At 44.6% G+C, this 14,312-nt stretch overlaps 1 pseudogene; it reads right to left on the reverse strand.

Annotated features, from left to right (window-relative positions):
• Positions 1–2,272: 2,272 nt before the first annotated feature.
• On the reverse strand, positions 2,273–3,943 carry LOC123610396 (annotated as a pseudogene).
• Between the last annotated feature and the right edge of the window lie 10,369 nt (positions 3,944–14,312).

A 14,312-nucleotide genomic window follows, 5' to 3' on the forward strand; every position in this document is an offset into this window, starting at 1 on the left:
TGTTTTGGCGACGTGGGATGGAAAGTGATGCAGGGCTAAGGTGATGCAGGGCTTTGGTAGCCTGGAAGAGGGCTCCAAGTTTCTTGCAGGGGATAGTGGGAGGGCATGTCTTTATCTCTTTGGCCATGTGTGAAAGGTAGGGGTTGGTCTTTAAACATTTCTATGTCTTAGTCCTAAGTATAGTGTGTGGTTCATAGAAGCAAATGGTAAATATGTGCTGAATAAATGTGTAGGCGTAGAAACAGGTTTTCTCAACTGTGAAAGGGAATTAAGGCACTAGAGAGTAGGTGGATCCAAGAGGCCACTTTATAAATGCTGAAGTCCTACTCTGTAGACATCTACCTCAAAGTCAGCTCTGGGGTTCAGACAGGCTAGCTCATGCTGCCCACCAGGCAGTCCCTGGGGCTGAATTTGATAGAGCCTATGGGATCTGGACTAGTGAGCCCCAACCTGCAAGCCCCATTGAGGGAAGAGTTAGCTTACTTTAGTCATCCTTGCATTTCTGGCCCCAGCACACAGAAGGCCTCAAGAGTTGAAACGTGCCCAGAAAGAAACCCTTCCAAATGGAGACCCTTTTGGCCACTAGGTGGCGCCATTGTTCCAGCCAAAGACCACAGAGCCTGTTGGGGAGCCCACATGCTTGGAACTTTGAGTTGAATCCAAACACCTCCAACATATCTGTCAGGTTCTAATCTCAATGCAGTAATACATTCTAATCCCATAACAAGGGGATTAACAACACCACTGTAGCTAATTTGAATTGAGAAAATCTGTTTCAGAAAGCAAATTCCAAGACATTTCCTTCACTCAGCTGGCTAAGAAGGGCTAGGCATGTTGGAAGAAGTAGTTTCTGCACAAATTGGCAAATCAGCTTGCAGACTGAGCTTCTCACACAGCTCACTGCGGTGCCGATTTACAGAACTGTGGAGCTCACCAGGCACCCCAGCCCCTGTGCCATCTTGGTGTCTGACAGAAAAGGAGCTAAGGACAAATAGAGAAAATGTCTCCTGCATAAATTCCCAAGAATTCTTCTGTTTGCACCAAGGTCTTGATGTAGGACACCTCTACCCTTCTCTACATATTCATAACCTACCCTTTCTTCAAGGTCCAGTTCCCAGGAGGTTTTTTTTTGTGCCATCTCCTGTCCCAAGGACAAAGACCTCTGAATTCTGGAAATGCTTTTGACCCAGTGAGCACTGAGGGATGTGAGTGTGATCCACCTTTTTCAGTACTGTTGTTTCTCGACTCCTCACTGAGGTGGTAATTCCTTTGAGGGCAAGCTCAATACTTTGAGCTTGTTGTGTTTCCTGCACACAGCAAGCACTTGGCAGATATTTGTGAGTGTTGAAGAGCAAACAAAGTAAAACATTGCTCCATATTCAAAGGGCTGGGAGATGTTTAATAGCAACACATAAAAAGAGAGTTTTGTGGGTCATTACTCTTCTCAGATAGCTGTAGATTATGATTTTAGATCATAATCTATAAATTAGCAGCATGAATTTGTATTAATATTACTGTAAATAACAATAAGAATAGGTACATTTATTGAGTGCCTGATATATAATAGTCACTGTGGTATGTATTTTACATATGTATTTCAATAGTTTTTCAAAATCTCTAAGAGGCATTATTCCCAGGTTTCCCATGGGAAAAGTAAGGTTTAGGAAGATAAAGTCACCTGCTAAAGTTTCTAAATTAGTGCCAGCCAATCTTTGCAGGGTTGGCTGGGTTTGGAAAACCCAAACCCCTACCATAGGTGCCAAGTCCCACAGTCCTTATGAGACTCCTAACGACTCATATCCTGAGGTCATGCATAGCTACACAGATCTGACTCTGGAAGGGCTCAAGGGCATGGAGAGCAATGTGCCTGGAGGAGTCATCTGGTGGGTGGCCAGAAGCAGTGCATCTTGGGAACCTTGATTGAAGTGAATCCCTCAATTGTCCTTCAGTAAAAACAGACAAGGCTTGAAGGACAATGTATTTGCCCAGTAGAACACATACAAAGAAGAGATATCATTGCCTATTTGGTATGATTTAGAGGTCACCTGGGAGACTTCCCTGCCCTGAATTATTTCCCTCTCTGGCCTGTTTTGGTCTCCCAAATATTGCTATTAGTTCTTATTTTCCTTGAATTTAAAGTGTTTTGCAGTCTCTCAACATTGTCCATGATCTATCAAACCTGTCAAGGAATGAGTTAAGAGCCATATGGAAGGAGGATGGGTGCCTGGAAGTGGCAGGGGGTTGGGTGAGCTTTGGCTCTTCCCTCCTGCCTTCATGGCTGGGGATGAGGCCAACAGGCAGGCAGAAAGCCACTGACGGGGCCCCTGTAAGGCAAGGAGAGTCCAGATTTTGGATTTGGATCACAAAGTCTTTCGGACCTTGCTTTACACCTGTCCTCTTTACCTTGGCTCCCCAAGGCTGCCACTCCTACAGCTGGAGTCCCAGATGCCATGGGTTGTTAAGCAAGCATAGCAGGTGTTGGCAGCAACAAGAGATGGAGGGGGGAAGACAAATCTTTAGCAGAATCTTCATTCAGCTGAAGATGCCTGAAATGGAAATACATTTCTGGGGAAAGAAATCTCTGGTTGACACTGAACATTTCCTTTGTGAGAAAAAAGAGAAAAGGGCCTCACTATTTGCTTGCATGAGCTGTAGGAAGCCCCCCGTTTTTCTCTGATGCTGGAAATTCCTTCTGCAGAGGAGAAGTCTTTCATCTTACTATTAAAAACTAAGTTAAGGTTTCAAACCTTTGACAGAGTAAATTCCTGATAGCCCTCTCTCCTGAGAGTCTATTGCCATGGTAGAGAAGAACAAAAGGATTGAAATGTGAGAAATCTGAGCACCTGGGGAGAGTAGGCAGGTGTGACAAGGCAGGTTGAGTCCTCAGGGACGTCTTTGCACTTTGCTGATTTCATGAGAGTATTGTGAGTTGGCTTCCTTTATGCAGGTCTAAAGTGTATGCATTTGACTGACTAGGCGGTAGCCTTGATTGTCTAGTAGTTTTCTGGGTTATTTTTCTAGAGTGGCTCCAAAGTTGGTTGGCTCTACAGAGCCATACAGAATTTCTCTTCACTGGGCTGTGGGAGACTGCTTTGGATTCTGTGTCTCCCTCTCTTTCTCTGTCCCTCCCCTTCTCGTGCTCTCTTTCTCTCTCTCCTCTCTCAATTAATAAACCTTAAAAAATTTTTTTAAAAACAAGAAACTGGCTGTGGTTTGGTTTGCTACTGCTTTGGCTAATAAGGTTTTACCTGTGCCAGGTGGACCATAGAGAATGACCCCTTTGGAGCTTTATATCCATGTTTTCATAATATTCAGGATGAGTGAGAAGAAGCTCCACAGATTCCTTAATTTCCTGAATTTGGTTATCCAACCCTCCATATCTGCATAGATTTCCTGGGAGGTCTTCTCTACCTTCATTGCTGTGACCAAGGGCTCTGTGTCATCCCTGAACACCTCTATGACAGCATGAACCTTGTGTCTGAGCAGGACTGAGCAGCCTGGTTCCAGCAGATCCTTGTCTACAAAGGAAAGAATGCTGATGTAGAGTTCTGAGCCCACAGGTGTGGACATAATGGCATGATTGTCATCAATGATCTCTTCCAACATTCCTACTGACATTGGGGTCCCCCTCGGATCATCCACCTTTGATCTTTCCTCCTCTTGCTTTTCTTCTAAAGGCTTCATTTGTTCCTGGTTTCTAATGAATTCTTCCTCCATGAGAAGATAGTCTTTAATTCTCTCTAACTTTGGTAATTTTAACAGGCACTGACTGTGAGGTGTCACCAGTGGCAGCTTGCTGGCAGCATCTGGTCCCTTTGTTTTCTTCTTTTTCCCCACTCTAGTTGGTGCAGGAGGTTTGTATTTCTTTTTCTTGTCCTTGTCATCCTTCTTGCCACCTCCAGGGCCATGATCACCACTCTGACTTTGACCCATCTTGCTTCGGCTGCTCTAAATGCTGCTGCTGGAAGTCTTTCAATTTTTTTAAAACGTTTTTTCATTGTTTTGAGAGGCAGAGACAGAGTGAGAGTGGGGGAGGGGCAGAGAAAGAGGGAGACACAGAATCCAAAGCAGGCTCCAGGCTCTGAGCTGTCAGCACAGAGCCCAAGCCCCCTGCGAGGCTCAAACCCACAAACCATGAGATCATGACTTGAGCCAAAGTCAGAAGCTTAACTGGCTGAGCCACCCAGGCACTCCTAAAAGTGGGTATTTTTAACATAAAATGTAGTGAAGTCAATTGAGAAACTGTTAGAACTGGTAGCAAGTTAGGAAGTCTGAATGCTGAGGAATAAACCCATCAAAAGACTATGTGACAGAGGTTTGAAATAACCAACATACATACCATGTTTCTAGATGAGAGGACATGATATCTTAAAGGTGACAATTCTCCTCAAATTATTTTACAGATTCAATAATCCACATTCACTGTTAGTGTGAGATTTGTTGCAACCTCATTATTGGAAAGAGATTTGGCAGTATCTACCATATCACACCTTTTGACCTAGCAATTCCATGTTTAGGAAAGTCTCCTCTGGCAATACTTAAATGAGCACAAGGTTCATTGCAATAGTTTATGTTACTAGAGAATTGGAAGCCATTTAATGGTTCTTCAATAGGGAATGATTGCATCATGGAATGCAGTGTAATGGCGAATAAAACCTCTGTCAATCTGTGCATATTGACAGGGAGATTTTTTAAGACATTAAGTCACAGAATAATATATAGAGTATGATTCCTATTATGTGGAAAACACTATGTGTATGTGAATGAAGAAATGAGCCTGAAAGTCCTATAATTCTCCTGGGAACCAGGGCAAGATTAAATAGGGACTTAATTTTTTTCAAATGAAAGAATACTGTATTTTTTAATGTGAAAAAAAAAGTGAAAAGAAGTAGCAGAGACATATATTTTTATAGGAACAATCCCAATACAATTTTGATATATAATTGTTCCAAAATTTGATTCTTAAGTGATATTACTGATTTCATGAAAATAGCATAGTCATCAAGTAAAAGCCCAAATGAGATTATTCATTCCATTTTTTCTTGATTTATGGCTCAGTATTTAAAATATAGCTTTTAGGCATGATCATTGAATATTGATTTTTCCATTTTCTTATTCTTTTAGATTAATTTCCCTATTCACGTAAAAATCAATGCTTGGGTGACTTATTAAAGTTTTATATTCTTTAATATTCCTTGATCCTTCCGTAGTTTTTTTTTCTTTTTACATAAATAATCTTTAATACATTCTTGATTTTCACATTTCAGTTTACATCCAGTTTGGATGGATTTGTTTGTAACCGCTCAGCTGTGTCACAACACCCATGAGTCTTTGTGTTAGCAGATGAAGCTCACACTCAGGATTTGAGGGCATTGTTGCAAAATCTGTCCCCACTGTCCTTATGGAGTCACTGATGAGTCTCTCAGGTTTGTCACAGTGGGTGTTCAGGGGTTCCCTCCTGCCTCAGACTTTCCTTCTTTTTTGCCATCTTCTATAGCATCACACCCTTCCTGGAAGTGCTGCTGGAAAACTTTGAGTTGTGTGACTTGCAGGAAATACAGAGCATTCAGGGCCTTCCAGGGAACCCCACAAGGCAAGCAAACCTTTTTCTTCCTAGTGTCAGTGGCATTTTCTAGCATTACTTTGACGGGATATTGTGATACTTATCTGTTCTCCAGGAAGGAGTAAGTGGGAAGGAAAGAAGGCCAAAAGAGGGAAAGCACACCTCCTTATGCCACAGCCCACAAAATGTAAAGCAAAGATGAATAGGAGTTTGCCAGACTGAAGAGGAGGATGGTGGTCCAGGCAGAGAAGATTGCTACAGAAAGGGAACGATTTAGGGAGGCCACAAGCATGCTAGGGCCGCCCCTCTCATCCCACCTCCCCTTCCTTCAACAAAAGGCTCAGCAAAGCCTGTCAGGGGTTACCTTGTCAAAGGCTGTAGATCTCGAATTCACAGAGTTTCTCTCTTTGCCTCAGTTTCTTCATCTATAAAATGGGGATAATGCTAGTATCTCACAGGGTTATCATGAGGATTTACTGAGTTAATTTTTGTAAAGTGCTAAAAACAAGGCCTGGTGAGCAATAAAGGCCATATATGTGTATGAGTTATTATTATGAACAATCTGTGGCCTTGAATTTTTTTGCCATTTCCTCACGAGTTACCTGTTTTTAAATTTTCTTTAGAAATTTTTTTTTTCAGTTCATGGAGAGAAAAGAACCTGTCAACTTAGTACATTTGAACAACAAAGTGGTTTTATTTCAGAAACAGTCCCTATTATGCTGTCCTGGTCAAAAGCTTTTTGGCAGTTCTTTTTCACTTGGGTTCATCTGATCCGATAAAAGATTGACTGGCTTCTGAGCACATGTTCTTTTTGCTGGTTTTTCCTCTTTTTGGAAAAATCAATGGCAGCTGGCTATCAGTGGGCCTCTGGGTGCCCCATGTAAGCTGTTGAAAAACTGTTTAGTACAGAGGAAGCTGTGCTTTAGGCCTATTGTTCCCCATAATGTCTAGCCTCTTGCCTCTGTGCACCCTGGTGGACCTGGATGGGTAGGATGGTGGAGAAGTGTAGCCTGCCAGCGGGGGTGTGCTGCTAAACTGGCTCCAGGGGGATGGGGCTTTGATTTTTGGCATTGCTGACTACGGTAGTATAAATCCTCCTGCTACGGCCGATCTCAGACTGCCCATATGAGGTCATTAAATGCAGGGTTGGGAAGAGATGAGAACAGCCAGTCATGGATGGAACAGAAGAAATCTTACTCCTACAGCAAGGTTGAGAATGTTCCTGTGGGGATTTCTTTCCCAGCAGGGAATGCTGGAGGGACTAGAAGAGAATTAACATTTGCTGAGCATCTTCTTGAGTACATTGTGAACTAGGTGCTTTGCAGACATTATCTCATTTGATCTTTGTAGTGACATCGTGAGTCAGCTCACTTCAGCCCCATGTTCACCTGAGGAGGGGAGCCTCAGAGCTGTGAAGCAACTTGCCCAAGGTGACACAGTGGAGGAGCAGGGACTGAGACCAGTACTGGTGAAGCATAATGATTCCTGGGATTGAAGTAGCAGAGAATAGCACTAATGGAAAAAATTATAGGTAATTCTCTATGGGTGAATCCATTTTAACTTCACTCCATCACTCTGACATAAAAATCATGGCTTTAAGGCCTGGGAGGAGCCTTTATTTAGCTCAATATCTCATCAAGAGGATGAGGCAAGTGAACGAGAACAGCTTAATTTTAGCATAAAATAGGGATAATATGAGCACATGTGTTCTTATAGTTAGGAAGGTGCTCTGTGTTCTTGGGAGAAACAGGCTGGGAAGGGTAATTTTACTTTCCCAGGGCCCTGCCATCCAGGGCAAGAGGCAAGGGCATTAGTGTCCTAATTTGGGGAAAACAGAGTAATTCCTGGAACCAGAATTACAAATGAGCCCATGGAAGGATGTGCATCCTTTCTTCTCCATTAGGCCTTTCCTATGGGCTCCAGGAACATGGACTCAAACCCAAGGAGGGGAACACTGCTTGAGGATCCTGATGACTTTACACCCACAGGTAGACCATTTAGCTCAGGCACATGCCCCACGGTCTCTACCCAAGGAGAGGTGCCTTTGTGAATAGTCCTTGGCATTGCGGTACTTCCTGGTTTGGCTGTCACTTCTGTGCACAGGGGATAGGGAAAGCTCTCACATTCTTCTCATATTTCAGCCTTTGCCTATTAGGGAGGTATTGAGGAGGGACATTTCAAACCCACTCTCCATCCTGCTTTGATTTCCTCTGCTAGTGTGATTAATTAGCACCTGGGTCAGAGGGGTCATGTTAGTAGGGTCAGGGCCACCATGTCTTAGAGGGCCTGTAGGCATGCTTCTCTGTCACATCCTGTGTCCAAAGGCAGTGGGTCCCTCTCTGCCCGTGGCCCATGTGCAAGCTCACTTGGGCAGAGCTGGCTTGCTCAGCTTCTGGCCATCACGATCTTTTCTGCACTTCGGACCATTAAGTCGGTAAGAACATTCTAATGGTGGAGACATAAAATAGCTGCTCGAATTGAAATGAATAAAATTAGTTTTTTTTTTCCCCTACCATAATACCTCCCGGGGGTATTTCCTATATTCCTTTATTTATTTTTTTAAAAATATTTTTATTTTTTAAAATGTTTATTTTTGAGAGAGAGAGAGAGAGCGCACACATGAGTTGGGGAATGGCGGAGGGAATGGGGGAGAGAGGATCTGAAGCAGGCTCTGTGCTGACAGCAGGGAGCTGATGCAGGGCTCAAAATCACGAACTGTGAGATCATGACGTGAATCAAAGTCGGACACTCAACTGACTGAGCCATCCAGGCGCCTCTCCTATGCTCCTTTAAAATCTGCTATTGTGCTATATAAGGTTCATTCACTCATTCATTCTTTCATGCACTTATCAACGGATATCTGTATGTCAGGACTCTGCTGAACTCAAAGATCTTGGAGGCAGGGCTCTTGACTCTTCTCTTGGGTTCCTCACAGGCCTTACTCATAGCTGGTTACACAGGAATACTTGGCAAAGAGTTACAGCATATTCTGGTCTTCAGACTCTGGGGTCCCTTGGAGTTAACCCCATCCTCCCAGGGGGTTTCATATTCCCAGAGGCTTTGAATCTATAATGCCAGGTCATGTATACTTCCCTCCTTACTCACGACAGACATAATATTGGATAATGAATCTCTGGGATTTCAAAAGATTCAGGCTTAATGACCCAGCTCTGGTTTATGTCTATGAAAGTCAGGGAACCTTAGTGAAGCCAGTCGGCAGAGAAGACTGGGAGATCCACGGAGAAATGGGGACTCAGAGTGGGAGGGGGAGGAGGAGAGTTGGGGAGGAGCCAGCAGCAGGGCTGTCTGTCCTCCTGGCTGACCGAGGGGTCTGAGCTAATGCAGTAATAAGGGGCCAGGCGAGTCAGGTCTCAGTGATGGATGGGCCTCTCTGTCTCCATGGGCAGAGCACGGAGCTGGGGGCTTTCCCAGATGGAGCCAGAAGTCATTTTCCCTTCCAATGAAAGGACAACTTGTTCATGTGGAAAGGAGAATTATCTGCATGCGAAATCTTCAGTTTCTTGAGGCAGAAGGCCAGAAATGGTTGCCTGGGCAATCTCCATAGCCCAGGCTGATCTGAGGAGAGCCACAGGCTTGGAAGCCCACAGACTTGAGTTCAAACTCTGGCCTGGCCACCCTGTGGTTTTGTGACCCTGGGTAAACAAATAACCTCTCTGAACCTCTGTTGCCTTTTCTTTAAAATGGGGGCAAGATCACCTTTCTGGATTGTTGTGAGGACTATAGAAGGTGCTATTGTTTAAAGGCCTGGCACACAGCAGGCACTTCATAAATGCTGATCTTCCACTTCTCATCCTTAACATTTATTTCCGTGGTAATTGGTCTTCAAAGATGGCTTCCCATGAGTAAGACCTCCTGACATCCACATCTAGAATCTGGGCTGGGTATGACTGGCACTTGACTAGCAGAGTGCAGTGGAAGTGATACCGTGTGATTTTTAAGGCTAGGTTACCAGAAGCCAGAGACTTGCGGCTTCCCTTGGGCCTCCTGAAGGGCTTGCTCTTGGGTTGCAGGCTCTCAGAACCCAGCTGCCATCATTATATGGAGAGGATATATATGTAGTTGCTCCAGATGACAGCTCCAGCTGAACTCCTAGGCAAAGCCAGCATCAACTGTCAGCTATGTGAATGAGTTATCTTGTACATCTGGCATAGTCAAGCCTTCAGATGGCTCTAACCCTAGCCACTGTGTGAGAGACCCCAAGTGAGAGCTATGCAGTCAACCCTTAACGTTTATTTATTTTTGAGACAGAGAGAGAAACAGAGCATGAACGGGGGAGGGTCAGAGAGAGGGAGACACAGAATCCGAAACAGGCTCCAGGCTCTGAGCCGTCAGCACAGAGCCCGACGCGGGGCTCGAACTCACTGACCGCGAGATCATGACCTGAGCCGAAGTCGACCACCCAACCGACTGAGCCACCCAGGCGCCCCTGCAGTCAACCCTTAGAACCAAGAAGATAATTATATATATAGTATATATTACAATATATTATATATATATGTATGTGTATATATATATATATACACATACATATATATATATATATATATACACACACACACACACACATACATATATAGGGAGTTTTGTTTTAAGCACTTAGGTTTTGCATTTGTTTGTTAAGCAGTAATAAATAATGGTAACCATCAAGATCCAACATTTATTATTGTGTGGAAATTCCATCATGGACAAATTTATTTCCTGGGGTTAGATATTAAGCTATCTGGATTCCCCTTTTAAAATATGAGGTCCATATTATCTCAGGTTTTACTGGGGTTAAGGTCCATTGTTGCCTGAAGCCTTGCACATGTGGATGAGGGAAGGGGATGGGCAGGGGGATAGCTTGGGGGATTCTGAAGTTAGACCATGTGGATTGAAAATGCAGCCTGAATGCCCTGGCTCAGCTGTCAGGCTCAAGGAGGGCATGGCTTCTGCATCATGAGTGCCTTTGGTGAGCCCAGCGCTCCAAAGCTGTGGTGTTTGCTCATCTTCACCACAGCCTTTGAAGCAGAGTTGATTGTACCCACTTTATAGATGAGTAAACAAAGGCTCAGAGATACGGAGATGTGACTTCACCCAAGGTCAGAGAGCCAATAGAACAGGGCCAGGTTTGTGTCCATTTCTGCTTGATTCTGAGTGGGGTCTCTTTTATCTGGGACCTAAGCACTTTTCTGGGGTTACTTCTTCCCCCATCTCATGAGTTAGCACCAGAGACCTGCCACACACTTTTAGGTGGTGGAGGAGTGGCAATTTCCCCTGAAGGGCCATAACCAGAGCCCATTGTCCATCTCTTCAGAGTCCTGTGGTCCAGAGCAAGGGCAGGGGTCTTCCTCTGTTAAACATCCAATCAGAATGGATTTTCCCAGGGAGGCAAACCACAGGTCCATAGTCTGGCAGGCAGGTGCCTCTGGGGCAGCCGGGTGGGGGCTGGGTTCCATCCACTACTCTACATGCAGCCTGCTGCTGTCACCAGGATCCTGGGTACATCCCATGTCTCTTTACCAACAGAGGCAATAAACTTGGAGGAGTTTAAAGTGGGAAAAGTCTGGGCGTCTCCTCTCTCCAAGATGGAACTTACACTTCCCTGCTAGTAGGTTCTTGGCAGGCTCACTTTATCTTCAAGGAACAAATGAGATGTGTTTCAACCAAAACAGCTTTCAACCTAAACCTGCTATCAGATGGCCTGACAGTCACTCCCTGTCTACCTGTCTAGCTTTTTTCAGAGACAGCACCTCCTTTAAATTCAGGAACAACCTCAATCTCCTGTGGTTTGGGTTAGACTCAGGAAAGCTGTAGTTCACTGTGGGCAAAGGGAAGGGACTGGCTTAACAAAGGGCAGAGTGGGGGGACCACCCATGCAGTGGACTTTCACATGGGGAAGGTTGCTTAAGAGTTGCTATTGAATAACTCTTCATGAGGGCAGGCACAGCTCCAAGTACTTTGCAAAGAGACCTTCCTTTACTTCTCATGGTAGGTCTGTATGTTGAGTATTACTATCTCTGTTTATAGGTCAGGAAACTGAGGCTCAGAGATGTTAAGTGACTAAGATTCTCTTTATTCATTCAACAACCATTACCGTCTTAGTTTGTGTTCCTTGAAGCAGAGCCTGATGCAGGGATTGGGCATATGTGATGTATTGAGGGAATGCTCTCAGGACAATCATACAAGGAAGTGGGGGAAGCAGGATAGGCAGAGGAAAGGAATGAGCAATGATGTGGTATGTCAGGTGTAGTCTTGCCTTGGCCTAAAACACTTTGGGGGCTCTGGAACATAAACAGCTTCACAGAGTTGCCCTATCTTGAGGCAAGAGAGCTCTGTGTTCATACCCCTGTATCAGCCAGTTACTGTGCCCCTGCATGTGGTGTAATCTCCTAGTGCCTCTGGGCAAAGCAGCTGCTGTCAGCCAAAGGCCATTCACTGGAGACGGTCACATAAGTAAGCTTTTGGTACCAGCTCTTGAAGCTGGTGTAAATGACACTTGAGCCATTTTGATTTGCCCAGAATTGAGGAGTTTCCCAGATGTGGGATTCTTGGTGCCAAAACCTGGAAAGTCTTGGGAAGTCTGGCACAAGTTGTGCACCATACTGGGCAGTAAAGGTACCTGAGTGGGGCAGTGACAATGTCTACCACATTGACTGAGGATCTTGATGTGGGAAAACTCTTCTTGGTAATGGGAATGCAGTAGTTTCTGCCTCCAGGAGCCCAGAATCTACTTGGGGATACCCACATAGATGACAATGGCTGTGTTGAATGGAAGGAAGCATGGGGGACTCAGAGAAGGGATCCTCACCTAGCTTGGAGAGGTAGAGCATGGGGAGCAGGATAGGTAAGGTTTCCCAGAGGAGGTGATACTCAGTAAGGATCTGAACATAGTAGGGACTTAGCCTGGTGAAGAAGTTGGGAGGGCAGAGAAAGATGATACTGTAAATAGGGAGATTTGAGATGTGAAAGATAGAATCCCAACCACAGAAAAAAGTATGGTATAGGATGTCTAAGGTGGAGCTGGAGATGCTTCATGTATTAATTACCTAGTGTTGAGAAAGAAATTACCACAACACTTTGTGACTTAAAACAAGAAACATTTATTGTCTCACAGTTTCTGAGGGTTAGGATTTTGGGAACAGCTTAGCTGTGTGGTTTTGGCTCAGAGCCTCTCATGAGGTTGCAGATAAGACATTGGCTGGGGCACCTGAAGGCTTGACTACAGCTGCAAGATCCACTTCCAAGATGGCTCACTCTCATGCTATGGGCAAAGGCCTTCAGTTCCTCTCTGGCTGTTGGCAGGAGGCCTCAATTTCTCACCATGTGGGCCTTCCTAGAGGGGTGCTTGAATGTCTTCTGATATTGCAGCTGGCTTCTCCCACAGCAAATGATCCAAGAGGGAGCAGGATAGAAGCCACCAATGCCTTTAAGACCTATGCTCAAAGTCATGTTCTGTAATTTCGATTCCATTCAGTTGATTCATCAGAAACAGGACACTAAATCTGGCTCATACACAAGGAGAGGGGAGTTGGGCTCCACCTGTTGAAGGGAGAAGTGTCAGATAATTTGTTAACATATTCTAAATTCACCAGATCTAGGGATGAAAATGAGGTCTGTCATTCCTTCTCTCTCTCTCTCTCTGTCTCTCTCTCTGTCTCTCTCCTGCTAACTTTTCCACTTTAGTTTCTCCAGCTAACGATCGCTCCACCTTGGAGGCAGGGGGGAAAGGATGGCTTTTGGCAGCCCTTGGTGTACATTATTCTATCTGATCGAAGAGATAAGACATACTTCTCTTCATTTAATAACATCAAAAGGCAAGGATCTGATTTTCCTTATTTGGATCACTTGGCCATACCTGGCCTAATGTTATTTCCAGGGGGAAATGTACTTCTCTGATTGACTGAGCCCGAGTCACATGCCCATTCCTATATCTAGAAGGAATGAGTCTTGTGATCATAGGTCCCACAGGAATCACGTGATAATGCTGAGGGAGGAAAGTACCCTCCAGACTGCAATTTCCATTTAATGTGATGGAAGCAAAGAGGATAACTTTGATAAAGGTGACAGGTAAAGTAAGAATGTGATGCTTCCAGGTGAGTCAGTCTGTGTGTATGGGTTAGAATGTTGATTGGTATGAAAGAGTTGGGGGTAGTGGTAGCAGTGAAACACAAGGCTAAAGTGGGGGCCAAGAGTGTGATGATGGAAACCTCCCATGCCTCACCAAAACCCAATACAACACGATCACATCTATTTGTAGAGATTATCCTGGCAGTAATTAATTAATTAATTAATTTTCAAATTGGTTCCATACAATACCCAGTGCTCATCCTAATAGGTCCCCTCCTCAATGCCCATCACCCACTTTCCCCTCTCCCACCCTAGCAGTAATTTAGAGGCTATAATTAGAGGAGGTTGATTGGAAATAAGCATGCTGGTTCAGAAATGATTTCAGTGATACAGTTAAAAAAATCATTTAATAAGAATTTAACATGTCATCACACATGGTGAAATCTTAGTTACTCTTGTTGGGTAACTAGGAAATTACTGTGAAGGAGAACTTTCTAACCCTTTTCACCAACTCTATGTTAGAAATACCTTGGCTAGGGGCGCCTGGGTGGCGCAGTCGGTTAAGCGTCCGACTTCAGCCAGGTCACGATCTCGCGGTCCGTGGGTTCGAGCCCCGCGTCAGGCTCTGGGCTGATGGCTCAGAGCCTGGAGCCTGTTTCCGATTCTGTGTCTCCCTCTCTCT

This window comes from Leopardus geoffroyi, chromosome C2 (assembly GCF_018350155.1).
Source record: "Leopardus geoffroyi isolate Oge1 chromosome C2, O.geoffroyi_Oge1_pat1.0, whole genome shotgun sequence".
NCBI classification, from domain to species: domain Eukaryota; kingdom Metazoa; phylum Chordata; class Mammalia; order Carnivora; family Felidae; genus Leopardus; species Leopardus geoffroyi.